Source organism: Oppia nitens, unplaced genomic scaffold (assembly GCF_028296485.1).
Source record: "Oppia nitens isolate AA-2021 unplaced genomic scaffold, nextdenovo-longstitch-racon4-pilon3 scaffold48_pilon_pilon_pilon, whole genome shotgun sequence".
In the NCBI taxonomy this organism is placed as follows: Eukaryota; Metazoa; Arthropoda; class Arachnida; order Sarcoptiformes; family Oppiidae; genus Oppia; species Oppia nitens.
Genome location: NW_026533230.1, coordinates 110792 through 122666, shown reverse-complemented (window position 1 = coordinate 122666; position 11875 = coordinate 110792).

The window sequence follows — 11875 nt, the reverse complement described above, 5'->3', positions numbered from 1 at the left end:
ATTTCGAATACCCAAAAGAAACAATACGCATATACCAAATGTCGTTTACATTTGGTGAAAACAGTGGAGGATACGAATCACCACAAAAATAACCAAATGACTTACATTTGTTGGCAACGTTGAAGGATACGAATTTCATTAAACTAAAGACGTATAAACCAAATGTTCCTTACATTTGGTGGAAGCAGTGGAGGATACGATATTCCACAAAAAAACACAACACGCTTAACCACATGTTCCTTACACTTGGTTACATCGTTGGAGGATACGAAATCCTAAAAGAAACAAAATACGTTTTAACCTAATGTTGCTTACATTTGATGGAAGCAGTGGAGGATGCAAATTTCCACAAAATACAAATTGATGGATTCACCGATATGTTATACAAACTACTGAAATGAACTCACCAAATATCCGAATAATACGTAATTACTAGAGATGTATAAACCAAAAGTCACTCGCATTTCGTGACAGTACTAAAGAATTGGAATAAAAGAGATTAACATAACCAGACTGGCGCTGAGTCCGAGCCATATGGCTTTGGGCGTAGCTGGTATATACATACATTGAACTTCAACCTTTCGTCGTGGATCGAATATACTGATTAAAGCACATTGGTAATTTTTAAACCGTTTACATAATTTGGTTAAATCAGTATAGCTATACATTTGGTATATCGGTTATACATTCACGTATGTTATCGGACACATAGTTTATGACAAAACGCTAGTCTATGGGACGTGAGGCATAGTTCTATTGCACTCCCAAAATACAAAGCAAAGTAATCATAAACTATAGAACTCTATTGTAGTGGCCGATAGCGCTGTGTATACATGTATCACTGCTTATATTAAATACATTATACTGAACTGATAAACCATTTTATGTACTCAATGCTCATTTAAACGCATGAGCATCAAGATGAAGCCAACACCTAACAACCACACTACGTTAAAACATAAGTAATTATTTTAATAATGGCTGACGATAACGATACCATACAACTTAGTAAACAGTAGTAAATGTAAACTCGAATGCTACGAAACCATCTACTGGTACATCAACGCAAACTACATTTCACGTACTAGTTAATTTGGACCTGCTCTTATTTGGACTTGATGTTGGTATACGACTTGGTTTAACTGTAAACTTCAGCAGTCGTAACGTTACCACTCGCATTATGTAAACATAGACGTGTTTTCACACAGCACGACACAGACATTTGAAGAATTCTAGTTGTTAAGCACAAGATTATTACGGTTACGCAATTTGACTCAGTCCTTACCACCGACATTAAAATGAATACGACGTGATTGTAAAAATGATTCGAGAGAAGGCAAAGGACGTAAAATTAAGAATAGCCAGTATGCTTTCCTGGTTATTATGGTATCAAAGAAAGACGGTGGAGAACAATTAAGCATAAATTATAGAAAACAACGATATTGCTATAGATGACAAATTGCGGATGACGAATCACTGAAGTGTTAGACCGCCTTAAGGCGCTCGTTATTTCAAAACACTTGATGTTACTTGGGGTTACTGGCATATCGAAATGGTTCAGACGACTTAACAGATTTTGGCACACATGAAAACCGTAATGAATATCTGCTGACATATTAGATACTAAGATACGTGAAGAAAAACTAACATTAAAGAAAAAAGCTAAATATTTTACAGCATTAACAAAGAAATGTATTACATTTCTTTGGGGATCAAAACACGAAAAAACATTCAAAATACAATGAATGGGATTCAAAAGAGAAATAAAAGAAGCTTCATCAGACGAGATTTAATAGAAGAAGATAATCATGATTATTAAGAGATTTTAAAAGACAAATCCTAAAAGATTAACATGACAATGAGTAATCCGGAACTCAATTAGGATTTTATGACATGGAAAATTAAAAAATTTTGAACTCACTGTATAGTCAATCATAATTTATTAAATAACTGAGTCATGTCAGTTAAATGAAGAAATGCTGCAGCTGATGGATACCACTTATTATATGAAATAATCGGAGCTGATATATTGGGCCGTCCCTCCGAAATAAAATTTCAAAATAAAAGATTTTAATGATTGACCTAATTTATAAAAATGAAGACATAGTGAGAAAAAGTACAAACCTAGTAAAGTAAAATGGTTTGTTGATGAAGTTCTGACGTGATATGGCGCCATAACGAAATAAAGTTGGTCAGATACTTCATTGAAGATTTCATAAGAAATCTTAGATCCTCCATTTGCATACACCATATAATCAACAGTAAAATAAATTTGCGGAAAAAATTTGAAACTGTACATCGAAATTTTATCGATATATGGATGTGAAGACTAGTACCAATAGACGTATTTTAATAAAGTCCGCGTGTACTTGCTTTTGGTATTATTATTTGGAGGATGGAAGAGAATTGGTTCAAAGAAAATAATGATTGCGTTTAACGATGATAAATTCCGTTATAGCGCTGACATCGCGATGTTACATATAAGGAGTAGAATTGGTGTCTCTACACAATCCTTGGTCTTTGTACTTAATTATGGAACCAATTTGTAGGCCCATACCATTATAAGGCGGCAAATTTAAACACCCTGAAAATGACAATTAAGAAAATAATTTAATTGTGTCGATCGACGTGTTTTCTAAGCAATTGCAGAATATTGTGAAGAATAGATCGCCGATAGAGGCAATTCAATGAGACTTAAACTTAATTTAACATTGACAACTTGAAGATGACAATTATGAATATAATTGTGTCGATCGACGAGACTTAAAATGGAATAGCAAAACATTAAGAAGAATAGATCGCCGATAGAGGCAATTCAATGAGATATAGATTTAACACGACTTAGAAACCATGATGCTGATAAATAAGAAAATTAATTAATTATGTCACTCGACGTGCTTTGTAATGAAATTACAGTACATTAAGATGAATAGAACGCCGATAGAGGCAATTCAATGAGATATAATGAGAATAAACAAGTGATCACTATTTAGAATTCTAAGTTATATAAGATGAGTAAAAAAGATTTATTAAAATGAATTTGTTATAGGAATCATAAGTTAAAGAAGTCGTACATTAGAACATTTATAGGCCTATTAAAATGTAAAATCGTACGCAATTTAAATCATTTGATTTGTTAAAACTTAAATTTAGATTTTTAATAATTAAATTTAAAGATAGAGACAAAGAGATAATTGTTAACATAGTTGTTAGTTAATAAATGTTATAAAGAAATAATAATAAATAATAATGGTCAACCAAACGACACCCTTGGCAGATATGGGTCAAGAATCAAGCACAAGAAGCCAACGCTTAATTCAAAATCGTATTACAGATGACTTCTGTTATTTGGCTAAACCACATTATTGGATATTTGATAAGAAGCTGAAGATGAATAGATGAAATCGAATATTATATTGGTTGATAATGTTTATGATGTTGATCAACTAAAAATAAGATTATCAAGAAATGAAGAACGTTGACGATCATACGGACATCGATAAAAATTAATTATAATAAGAGTTAGAATTTAGATATTCTAAATTTACTTATTTAATGCATGAATTTTTTTTAGTTAAAGTGGTTTTATAATAAGTTTATAAAAATTATTTGTAAACTATTGTGTACATGAGGCATAGTTATAAATTAGACGTAATTTATTAATTACGCATCTGAGGACAGATGCAGACTTGAAGGGGCGGAAGTGTTATAGACAGTCAGTGCCATTGCAATATAAAAATAAAAAAGTGATTTTTGTTTGTGTCTAAATTTACTAAAGTGAATTTAACACAACGCTTAGTTTTATTTTTATTTAAATAATTATATTTGCAAACCAAGGTTTGCTTAATACTAAATTCTAGAATTCACTTTTAAAAATGCATTGAAATGTTACACAGAGAAGTGAATAGTAAACACCTACTTTTAAGTAAAGTTTTATTTTATTTTTACTTAGTATTTCACTGGTAAAATAATGATTTGAAATGTTATACAAAACAGTGAATAGTAAACTCCTACATTTTAGCAAAGTTTTATTTTATTTTTACTCTGTATTTCACAGTTAAAATAATGTATTAAAATGTTATATAGAAAAGTGAATAGTTTACGCCCAGGGATTAAAGCTGACTCAATACGACCTAATTATTTCTCACGTACACTTTAGTATAAATAGTGGTGTCTCTCAGACATCAAAATCGGTTCTCTTCTGAGATCAGTTCTCAGTTCTCTTCAGAGATCTCTTCGGAGTTCTCTTGGAGTGCTACAATGTATAACTGTTTATAAGATGAAATAAAAGTATTTGCATATTTCTTTGTGTGTATTACTTACTCGTCGCGGCTAGTGGTCTTGGATTGCTGGTGCGTCATGGATTACACTATCGATGTTATACTGATGAAAGCTGACCACAAGAAAGATTACATCATGGATAACATTATCGATTGAGTCATGGAAGTACACCATGGATTACGTCATGGATGGTATTATGGATCACATATGGCTTCACTACAGGCCCATTGGTCCTATAGGCCCAACAGTTCTATAGGATACAGTTAACATAAAGAATAGCAATCGAACGCCGCGCCGATGGGATTCGTCCTCTTATTACGTAAGCGAATACTCTATAGAAGGGAACTCCGGTACTGTGTCCGCTACACGGTAGGATCTGACCGGTCCGACCAGAGATTAGTGTTGACACGTGACGACGTTGAGTGAACCTTATTGTTGAGTAACCTATTTAATAGTTAGTAATACTATTAGTATTAAAGCAGTAGTGTTATACGCATAGCCTTAGTATATGCCTATTATTAACATAGTCATAGTTAGTTATACTATAGAGATATTAAAATAAGTATAGTGACTGTATTATTTAATTTACAGTACTAATAAATTATTGTTATAGACATAATGTTAATAGAGATACAATGTATTTTGTATACTATAGTTACGATTCTATTATAAGGATAGTATTAGTATATGACTATGACAAAACAGCAGTAAAGTGTACTTATAAGTATAGTATATGCAAACGTAAGCGCTATGATAGGTTAACTCAGATATAGTAATAAGGCACTAGACACGTTGGTCTACTGTCACACTGACCTACTGGTCTACAACTGGTCTACAACTGGCCTACAACTGGTCTACTACTGGCCTACAACTGGCCTACAACTGGCCTACAACTGGTCTACTACTGGCCTACAACTGGCCTACAACTGGCCTACAACTGGCCTACAACTGGCCTACAACTGGCCTACAACTGGCCTACAACTGGTCTACTACTGGCCTACAACTGGCCTACAACTGGCCTACAACTGGCCTACTGACCCTAGGTCAAGGTCACATGTCCAAGGTCAAGGTCACACGTCCAAGGTCAAGGTCACATGTCCAAGGTCAAGGTCACACGTCCAAGGTCAAGGTCACCTATACAAGGTCAAGGTCATCGAGAACTGGAAATCGGGTTTTATGTACTGATGCCAATGGTACTTGTTGGAGATCAGTAGGACAAATGGTTATGGAGATATCAAGGAAAACATGTTTACCAAAACAGACCTTAAACTAGACTTTGTACCAATCAGTTGGATATCCGTACGTAGTATTATACGGATAGTTTATGCAAGGAACAGCATAAACTGAAACAGTCGGTCGACTAAATACTACACAAAACAACACATAGCTTTGTACACAACCAGTGATAGGAGATCCGCTCGCTTCTTAAGCCACACACCGATAGAGATGATAATGCTGGTACGTACAAGGCACAGTAAGGGCTTAGTCTTAAGCAATAGTAGGGTTTACATCACGGGTTGATGAACACTCATAGAGTGTTCACAGTAAAAATATACCCGTGATAACCCCACTTCCCTTACAATATATTTTTTTCAAATCTAAATCAGAAATAGACTAAAATCAGTAAAATTATTATTGAAAACAAAATTTGATAACTATTTGGATAATAAGTCAACAATTGATAGCTATGTCGAAAAATTCGATAGATTTTGTACTAAAAACTATATATTAATGGCTGAAAATTTTGACGATTTTAGTCATTACAGTCATAATCAACAACAACAACACCATTGGTATAGACGACTGTCCTCTACTCGTAGAGTTGTCATCGTTTTGCTATTAAGACTGGCATTAGTGCTAACTTTTCTACGGTACGGCATTACAGCCCTATTTGCCGACAATCTAGACATTACTAAATACATGGCCAACGGTTTGTATCTATTTGGCAACTCTACTGTTATGTCCATATATTTATGTCAATCAATGGCCGTATGTTTACTACCAATTGGTATATATCTATACTATGAATGGATCGGTAGGTTATATCCCGTCGATATGCTTAACAATATGAAAAATAATAAAAACCTAAAACTTTTAAACAAACAAAATGGCCGCCAATTTGGTCGTAAAATCAATTTGTTGGCCACAATGGTTATCGATGGCCATATGATTTGGTTGATTATCTTATTTCTAACTGTCCTAATAGTATGTTCAACAGTTATGCCCTATTTTTTAGATGATAATACCGGTTCCCTACCACTACTACACAATCATCATCAACAACACATACAGTTCCCAATTGTATCGGTCATACTATGGTTGGTCATATCTATGGCTGGTTTATATAACATACCTGTGCTAGTATTTATTGTATTATTAAATCTCTATACAACTGTTACGTATTTGAAATATCAATTACGGGAATTGAATGCCCGATTAGCCCGTAGTCTCAAGCGGTCAAACCCGGGACTACTTACCCGTTCACTGGCCGACTATCGCCTGATTGTCAAAACGATTGCCCAATTGAATCGGGTCTACAGTCCGGTAATATTTGTATTGTATTTTATATTTCTTATGGAAACCGATACTGCAGTCTATGTCTCCATACATCCCGAATCCAATGGCTATATGATTGGTATAACCATCTATGGTCTGACCAATTCTGTTAGTTCATTAGCATTGGTCAACTATGTATTCGCATCGGTCAACAAGTGTGCCCATTGGTCCCGGCCATTGATGCACCGGTATCTAAGCCAACAAATGGATGACCGATACCGAGTCCGCCGCCGCCAACGGTTATCATTGAAACATCGGCTAATGATTATGTCATTTAATGAATGGCTTTCCGATACGGATATCGGTTTCTGGTGTCTGAATATGTTTCCCATTAATAACTATATACTCTATTGTTATTGTTATCAAATTGGTTCAACTTATCTATTGATTAGTGATTTAATGAAAAATTTTTGAATTTATTTTTTTTTTGTTAAATTAAAAAATGAGTAATAAAAATTTTATTAATTTATATTGTTATTTTGGCTACGGTTACCTTAGGGTGGCTTCGCTTTTAACATTATTGTCGCCTTCAATACTACATTGTATTAAATGCATTGATTTAACTATTAGCGCGTGAAATTTAATTAAATTTATTCAATAAAAAAAAAATACTAATATAAATACATTAAAACATAGCAAACCATCCAAACTTTCAACACATCCTAACCCCACTTCATCCCATATCATCACCACTTCCTAACCTCACAGACCCCACCCAACCTAACCACCAAACTAACCAAAATATAAGGGTATTATCAATATAATAGTATAGCATATAAAACCAATATAAAAGCTATAAATGTCACTAATACACTTAACAGACCCATATGTGCCCAATGTGCCCAAAGGCGCCCAATGACGCCGAAACACGCCGAATCTCGCCGAATGCATTTATAAAATAAAAGCCACTAATACACTTAACAGACCCATATGTGCCCAATTGTGCCCAAAAGGCGCCCAATGACGCCGAAACACGCCGAATCTCGCCGAATGCATTTATAAACCTTTGGGTATAAATGCAGTTATAAATGTCACTAATACACTTAACAGACCCATATGTGCCCAATTGTGCCCAAAGGCGCCCAATGACGCCGAAACACGCCGAATCTCGCCGAATGCTATAAATGTCACTAATACACTTAACAGACCCATATGTGCCCAATTGTGCCCAAAGGCGCCCAATGACGCCGAAACACGCCGAATCTCGCCGAATGCATTTATAAACCTTTGGGTCTATAAAAGCTATAAATGTCACTAATACACTTAACAGACCCATATGTGCCCAATTGTGCCCAAAGGCGCCCAATGACGCCGAAACACGCCGAATCTCGCCGAATGCATTTATAAACCTTTGGGTCTATAAAAGCTATAAATGTCACTAATACACTTAACAGACCCATATGTGCCCAATTGTGCCCAAAGGCGCCCAATGACGCCGAAACACGCCGAATCTCGCCGAATGCATTTATAAACCTTTGGGTCTATAAAAGCTATAAATGTCACTAATACACTTAACAGACCCATATGTGCCCAATTGTGCCCAAAGGCGCCCAATGACGCCGAAACACGCCGAATCTCGCCGAATGCATTTATAAACCTTTGGGTCTATAAAAGCTATAAATGTCACTAATACACTTAACAGACCCATATGTGCCCAATTGTGCCCAAAGGCGCCCAATGACGCCGAAACACGCCGAATCTCGCCGAATGCATTTATAAACCTTTGGGTCTATAAAAGCTATAAATGTCACTAATACACTTAACAGACCCATATGTGCCCAATTGTGCCCAAAGGCGCCCAATGACGCCGAAACACGCCGAATCTCGCCGAATGCATTTATAAACCTTTGGGTCTATAAAAGCTATAAATGTCACTAATACACTTAACAGACCCATATGTGCCCAATTGTGCCCAAAGGCGCCCAATGACGCCGAAACACGCCGAATCTCGCCGAATGCATTTATAAACCTTTGGGTCTATAAAAGCTATAAATGTCACTAATACACTTAACAGACCCATATGTGCCCAATTGTGCCCAAAGGCGCCCAATGACGCCGAAACACGCCGAATCTCGCCGAATGCATTTATAAACCTTTGGGTCTATAAAAGCTATAAATGTCACTAATATAAATGTCACTAATACACTTAACAGACCCATATGTGCCCAATTGTGCCCAAAGGCGCCCAATGACGCCGAAACACGCCGAATCTCGCCGAATGCATTTATAAACCTTTGGGTCTATAAAAGCTATAAATGTCACTAATACACTTAACAGACCCATATGTGCCCAATTGTGCCCAAAGGCGCCCAATGACGCCGAAACACGCCGAATCTCGCCGAATGCATTTATAAACCTTTGGGTCTATAAAAGCTATAAATGTCACTAATACACTTAACAGACCCATATGTGCCCAATTGTGCCCAAAGGCGCCCAATGACGCCGAAACACGCCGAATGCATTTATAAACCTTTGGGTCTATAAAAGCTATAAATGTCACTAATACACTTAACAGACCCATATGTGCCCAATTGTGCCCAAAGGCGCCCAATGACGCCGAAACACGCCGAATCTCGCCGAATGCATTTATAAACCTTTGGGTCTATAAAAGCTATAAATGTCACTAATACACTTAACAGACCCATATGTGCCCAATTGTGCCCAAAGGCGCCCAATGACGCCGAAACACGCCGAATCTCGCCGAATGCATTTATAAACCTTTGGGTCTATAAAAGCTATAAATGTCACTAATACACTTAACAGACCCATATGTGCCCAATTGTGCCCAAAGGCGCCCAATGACGCCGAAACACGCCGAATGCAATTTTATAAACCTTTGGGTCTATAAAAGCTATAAATGTCACTAATACACTTAACAGACCCATATGTGCCCAATTGTGCCCAAAGGCGCCCAATGACGCCGAAACACGCCGAATCTCGCCGAATGCATTTATAAACCTTTGGGTCTATAAAAGCTATAGATGTCACTAATACACTTAATAGACCCATATGTGCCCAATTGTGCCCAAAGGCGCCCAATGACGCCGAAACACGCCGAATCTCGCCGAATGCATTTATAAACCTTTGGGTCTATAAAAGCTATAGATGTCACTAATACACTTAATAGACCCATAACAGACCCATATGTGCCCAATTGTGCCCAATGACACCAAATGACGCCGAATCTCGCCGAATGCATTTATAAACCTTTGGGTCTATAAAAGCTATAAATGTCACTAATACACTTAACAGACCCATATGTGCCAAAGGCGCCCAAWGMCGCCGAAACACGCCGAATCTCGCCGAATGCATTTATAAACCTTTGGGTCTATAAAAGCTATAAATGTCACTAATACACTTAACAGACCCATATGTGCCCAAATTGTGCCCAAAGGCGCCCAATGACGCCGAAACACGCCGAATCTCGCCGAATGCATTTATAAACCTTTGGGTCTATAAAAGCTATAAATGTCACTAATACACTTAACAGACCCATATGTGCCCAATTGTGCCCAAAGGCGCCCAATGACGCCGAAACACGCCGAATCTCGCCGAATGCATTTATAAACCTTTGGGTCTATAAAAGCTATAGATGTCACTAATACACTTAATAGACCCATATGTGCCCAACTGTGCCCAATGGCACCCAATGACGCCGAATCTCGCCGAATGCATTTATAAACCTTTGGGTCTATAAAAGCATAAATGTCACTAATACCTTTGGGTCTATAAAAGCTATAAATGTCACTAATACACTTAACAGACCCATATGTGCCCAATTGTGCCCAAAGGCGCCCAATGACGCCGAAACACGCCGAATCTCGCCGAATGCATTTATAAACCTTTGGGTCTATAAAAGCTATAAATGTCACTAATACACTTAACAGACCCATATGTGCCCAATTGTGCCCAAAGGCGCCCAATGACGCCGAAACACGCCGAATCTCGCCGAATGCATTTATAAACCTTTGGGTCTATAAAAGCTATAAATGTCACTAATACACTTAACAGACCCATATGTGCCCAATGTGCTCAAAGCCGCCCAATGACGCCGAAACACGCCGAATGCATTTATAAACCTTTTGGTCTATAAAAGTTATAAATGTCACTAATACACTTAACAGACCCATATGTGCCCAATTGTGCCCAAAGGCGCCCAATGACGCCGAAACACGCCGAATCTCGCCGAATGCATTTATAAACCTTTGGGTCTATAAAAGCTATAAATGTCACTAATACACTTAACAGACCCATATGTGCCCAATTGTGCCCAAAGGCGCCCAATGACGCCGAAACACGCCGAATCTCGCCGAATGCATTTATAAACCTTTGGGTCTATAAAAGCTATAAATGTCACTAATACACTTAACAGACCCATATGTGCACAATTGTGCCCAAAGGCGCCCAATGACGCCGAATCTCGCCGAATGCATTTATAAACCTTTGGGTCTATAAAAGCTATAAATGTCACTAATACACTTAACAGACCCATATGTGCACAATTGTGCCCAAAGGCGCCCAATGACGCCGAATCTCGCCGAATGCATTTATAAACCTTTGGGTCTATAAAAGCTATAAATGTCACTAATACACTTAACAGACCCATATGTGCCCAATTGTGCCCAAAGGCGCCCAATGACGCCGAAACACGCCGAATGCATTTATAAACCTTTGGGTCTATAAAAGCTATAAATGTCACTAATACACTTAACAGACCCATATGTGCCCAATTGTGCCCAAAGGCGCCCAATGACGCCGAAACACGCCGAATCTCGCCGAATGCATTTATAAACCTTTGGGTCTATAAAAGCTATAAATGTCACTAATACACTTAACAGACCCATATGTGCCCAATTGTGCCCAAAGGCGCCCAATGACGCCGAAACACGCCGAATCTCGCCGAATGCATTTATAAACCTTTGGGTCTATAAAAGCTATAAATGTCACTAATACACTTAACAGACCCATATGTGCCCAATTGTGCCCAAAGGCGCCCAATGACGCCGAAACACGCCGAATCTCGCCGAATGCATTTATA